We start from the raw sequence: 6,000 nt of genomic DNA on the forward strand, positions 1-6,000 counted from the left end.
AGTTTTTGGCTCTAGGGAGTAGTAGAGTAACAGTGCATAAAACACTATTAAGCGTTAACAAAGGGGGAGGCTTCTATTTATAGGACAAAGTGAGCTTCTAACCAAGCAAACTGATTCTAGAATTTTCCAGATCAGTTTGGTCAATTTTTGATCATTTTTGGGTCAGTTTAGCTTAATTTTTGGAACTAGACTTGAATTAGGAGAGAGGAGAGATGAAATATCTCAATTTTTGGAAATTTAAAACTCCACCACACATGTGAAATAGGCACCTCCTTCATGAGGGGGAATCCCCACTCTGAGAGGTGTGAAAATTCATTTTTTTAGTATTTCCTTTGGTCCTTAGTCCACTCTTCATCTTATGTGAGTATTTACTCATTTTGGGAGGGGGATTTTCTTTATTTTTTCTATTTATCTCCTCCACACATTTGGATGAATCTAATTGGCCCCAAAACCTTAATTTAAAATTTTCAAAAAATCTGGACCCCTAGAATAAGGCCTTTTGAACAGATTATAATTGATTTCTAATGCACCTTCTGAAAATCTTTTTGAGCTTCTGTTTCAGGGGAATTTATTTTAATAAGAAGAGATATTTTTCCATCCAAAAATATCTAAAATCTGAATAATATCTCTCTAGAATATTTTCTCTCTCTAAGCCAAAGTAGGTAGAAACAAGATCTTTTATATATCTGAAGAGCGATTTGATTACAAGGGAAGATACTGGACATCTTGAGAGGCTGGGGAGGAATCTTACATACAAGCAATGATATTCAGCGCAAACGTGCATTGATTAGCCCTTGAGCAAGTCATAATATCATGAGACAATAGACACTTGGGTGTCATTGGGACAACCTAAACTCACCCCGACAAGCAATAGTCTTGCAAAAAGAACCAATGAACAAAACATTGAAGTTCCAGGTTACTTTAGATACACTACTCGAACGAATCGATGGTGATATGGAATTTACATTTCATGTCACCCTAGATTCCCTCGAGTATAATATCATCACTCATTGGCAGACCTTGGATAAGTAAATCATTGTATTCACTAGATGAATCCATGCAAACAGTCACCCTGAACACTCCTGCATGCAATGTACAATTGTTATTTTACGGGAGGAAGAAACCTTGCAGGAGCTAGAACTTCCAACATATCTTACTGAAAAGATCCCTAGGATTTTGGTTGGATTGAAAATTGCAAATAAAATCACCACAGCTCAAGCACAACTTTATCCAACACGAGAACACAATCTCATGACCCTCGAGCTATGGGATTTGTTAGGTCAACCAACACTCACGGCACATCCTAAAAGAATTACCTTTACACAAGACTTGAACATGCCATGTCTCCTCGAAGATCAAATCTTCTTCCAACACATACTCAACCACAAAAAACTTGCAAGTGAGGGGGCATAAATGGACTGTTGCTGCCCAAGCACCACTCTTCTTTGCTAGCAATAGAGTCATCATGTCGATCAATGACAAAAAGTTAACAATACCATACTTCCAGGAAGAGGATCCAACTTTAATAGATATCTATGATGTTGAACGCAAAAGGATACAAGCCTCTTCCACAAAAGCCCCTCTACACAATGACCTACAATCTGCGTCAACAACCAACTCCGATAAAGCCTCTACTCCTTCAACCCCATCCTCACCTACGAAGTTTGATGCCAAAACCTCGCAATCAGCAGCTATTCCTAAAGAAGTTCCCAGAGCCCATCTAACTCTAACAGGGAACTCAAAGAAAAGGCCCTAGCTTTTATGCATCTTCATCAACAAACCTCACCAAAGGAGATAACCACATGCTCAAAGGCCTCATCATCAACAGACACTCCACAAGAGACTCTAACTTCATCATCAACAATGCCAATGAGTCTCAAACCTGCAGCCTCAGCACCAACCCAAGTCAAGGAGGGCCCCAAACCTTTCACACCAACCCCATTATAGGGGGCATTTGAACATATTTTGGGCCTTTTACTAATGAAAGCAACGAACCAATAGGAATAGAGGATTGTGCACATTTGGTCTCCTTTGAATATAGGGAGGGACACTAGGCTATAGGGAGGGGGACTAGGCTTTCAGTACTAATAATTACACTTGTCCCCCTTTAAAAAAGTAGGGGGTTTAGGGTAGGTATAGTCCCACCATTTTTGCGGCTCAAAAAATCCTTAAAATTTTGAAATTTTTGAGATCCCCCCAAAACTCACTTTTTCCACCAAAAACCCATCTCAAATTTCATTGCAGTTAAAAAATTCATTTTCAAGTCCGCTTTCCCTTTCTCTTCCTCCCTTTCTCTTCCATCTCTATCTCATTTGCCCAACCCTAATGAAACCATCAAAGCCCAAAACCCTAAACTTTCTCCTCCATCTTAATCTCCCTCCCTTCTCGGAGCTCCATCTCTTTCATCTTCAAGGCTCCCATAAAACCCTAGTCTGCTGCACATCATCTTTGATATCTTTCCTTTTTACTCTAACCCTAACCTTTCTACTCTAGCTTCCAAGAAGATATGGCCGCACCAAGAAGACCAAAAGACGAGATTGAGGAGATATCCCTGCACAACAAGAAGGACGATGATGGTGCTTGGGTAGGAGAGGCATTTCGTAAGAGCGCTTGGGTTTATCTACAGAGCCTGTTGATCGGGCCTCACCGAGTTCGACGGCAAAATGTACAGGAGCACCATTGGAAAGGTTATTTACAAGGCTTCAAGAAGGCAAGCAATGGAAAACTAGTCGCCATGGTACAACATGTTTACACAGCACGAGATATCCATCTTCACCAACAAACTCGATTTGCATGCAATTGTAAGTATTGCAGGTAGAAAGGGGCATGTGAGATTTTATGACAGAGATGTTTCAATCTAAGTGAACTTATTTCTTGTTTGCAGATATTTTTCCTTCAAACATGGTAGAGGAGCAGCCATTGGAAAGCCTTACCGGAACATTTCAAGCATTGCAAACATTGGTGAGGCAATGTTTTCTTGTAAAACAAGTGCAGAACTTCTTAAGGAAAAGGTCTTCTTTTATCAGCACTCCTCTCTGGTATCAAAGCAGGATGGTGGGTTTGGTAAGCTACAGATAATCACATCTCTAGATGCTTGGATTGTAATGGTCTCATGAAATCAAAGATGCTTTGTGATATACAAGGGTCTTTGAAGTTTGCAAAGCCCTCTCGATTTGTGGGTCTTAGTTGGGTATGCCCAATACATCTTTTTGCCAAGATGTTCGATTAATTTTGTTTCTCACAAACACCTACCATGTTTGTGTGTAAGAAGGTATTAGGTGATGGTAGGAGCATGGTAGCCTTGCTTGGAGACCACTAGAGGACTATAGAAGGGATACATAAGGATGACACATTCAAGTGCAATATAGTAGAATATCGTGTCTCATTTTGGTATCTCAAAGCTCGTGCCACACTATACATACGCTTCTATTATGAGTGGTGGATGAAAAAGAATAGTTGTTGGGTCCTAATGCAAGTAGATGAACAAGTTGTTTTGCCTCTTGACATATGCATTCGGTTGCCCAGTAGTGTAGTGGAAGTTGTAGGTGCAAGTAGACATTGGAGCCTCCTAAATATTAGAGAGCACCTCAATATCGTAGGAGGTGAGGATATTAGCAGAGCATAATTCAAGGTGAACAATATGAAGATTCAAAAACGACTAGAGCCAAAGACCTTGGTAGATCCCGATTGGGATGTTGATGGTATATCACTCAGTTAATGGGGATTTTGAATTTTGTGAATTTTGAAGCTACTTCAAGTATGTTATTTTTGTAAAGTACTTGCCCTCAAAAAAGTGTTCTGAGCAATGAATTTTTGTCTTGTAATAGATGAATTTAGAATTCTTATTAGATTTAAATATTAAAGTTATAATATAGCTCAACAAACTTACTCTAAAGCTGTCTTGTATGTGCACATTAACGATCAGCTCAGTGTAGGTACTAGGGTTCCTATTCCAAAATGATTTAGTGGCACACAGATTTATAGCACATGGTTTTTTTATGTTGATGGTTTTGGAGTCGATCCTCCAAAGCAGTATATAAAGACTGTAACTAGTCCTAAGGGAATTGAGAAGATAATATCTTACAACCTATAAGTTCTATACAAAAGCCACCCATGGATGCAAATTCTTCTAATGAGAGGATGTTCCTAGCAAGGTTGCTAGGCCAGCTATTTCAGTTGTTTCTTCTGATGATGACTCTTATTCCTCTATGTTGGATACAGATGATCAACCTATCTAGATATCTGAAGCTTCAAGAAAGACCTTGAAGATATAGACAAACTAATAGATGAAGCCAAAGAGGTGCATCAAAGAATTCTTCATCAGATGAACAACCCAGAGAAGGAGACTGAGGAAAAATCTATCTTGCAAAATTAGATAGGTCTTGTATTAAGGGACTTAGGCCCAATAGAAGTCATTGTAAGACTTGTACTGAACTGTTGTATCTTAGCAATGACTAATGTGATGAAAAATTTCTACATAGACATGTGTCTACAAAGTACTCATAACGATTTTGAAGCAGACGTCTTTAAAATTCAGTTTTAACCAAAGATAAGTTATGAGAATAAAAATTCTCAACAATGTATTTTATTATGGCAAAGCACAGCATAAAATACAAAAATGAGTAGGGCTCAATAAAAATACAAAATGTTTATACAAAAATGAGCCAAGCTCAATAAAAATATAGAATCTTTACAACGCTTTGGCTCTGGACATATACAAAATGCCTCTAAGCAGTTTGGGCTCTGTAGCCTCAACCTTGGCCTCCTCAGTCTTGGCCTCCTCAGCCTTGGCCTCCTTCTTTGACTCAGCCTTCGGCTCTATCTCCTTTGTTGTTGGCACCTTGCCTACCTTGCCTTTCCCTTGCCTGCAAATGGAAGCTTCCTCTTTGCCTTGCCCTTGCTTCCCTTCTCAGGGACTCCTTGTTTAAAGCTAAAATGCTTTATAGGAGAACGAAACGGCATCTTTTTTCTCTTCTTTGATGCACTAGTGCTGCCGGTGGTGGAAGTGGCGAGTCAGGGTCATCAGGCATAATTGCATTATTGAGGATAATGCTTATTGCCTTTGCCCGCACACTCCACAGCCAGAACTCATGTGAGTGAACAGACTGCAAAACAACATAAAAGTTAATTAGAATAATGCAGAATCTCTCATGAAATGAACATAGAGAAATTATGTTACAATGACACAAGAAACTTACATGGCTGTCAAAATTAGTGTACTTGGAAAGGAGGAACTTCCATACATTTGACTATGTGCCAGCCACAAGAGTGCGAATCCTTTTGCATAGAAATGGGTTGGTTGAGAAATTTCCACTCTATATCCTTTTTTTCAATTTAGGAAATAGAGTTTCAATCAATGCAACCGCCCTCTTACATGCCCTACAGTCAACGATATAAAGTAAGAATGACTTACAATCAACAATAGGAAGCAAGAAGGAAACGATATAAAGTATAATGGCTTACAATTTAGACTGTCCATGCATTCCGAGAAGGATATTAGTAAAAATTTATCCCGCATTTCACCACATTTATTAAACAAGCATACCAGCTCCCTCTGAAATTGAGAAAGTAAACAAAAAATATAAGAAACCTAACATAGGCAACTAATAATTTAAATTCCATCAATAGCTTGGAATCCAAAGAAAATACATACTTCTCTACATATGCCAGCACAACAAAGCAGGTACCCGAACTAACTCCCTGGAAATAAGGAGCAAGGTCCTCTTCAGACCTCGACGACTGTAAGATTCCTCCCTCCATCTTTTGAGGAGTAAAGGTATAAGAACCTCCCCTTCTGTTCTTGTAATTATTCCCCTCTCTAAAATAGAAGAAAGATCTTGATCACCAAACTCTGTAAGCCCCATCTCCTTTTGAAGACTTTGAAACTCCTCTTCACTACTAGGAATAGAATCTTCCCCCTTTAGCTTTGTCAAAGCATAAAGACATAGCCTTAGGAGCTTCTATGAAGTTCTCGGTAACCTCTGTGTCCAAAGCCAACAA

This window comes from Cibotium barometz, chromosome 52 (genome assembly GCF_041138505.1).
Source record: "Cibotium barometz isolate CiBa-2024 chromosome 52, ASM4113850v1, whole genome shotgun sequence".
Classification (NCBI taxonomy): Eukaryota; Viridiplantae; Streptophyta; class Polypodiopsida; order Cyatheales; family Cibotiaceae; genus Cibotium; species Cibotium barometz.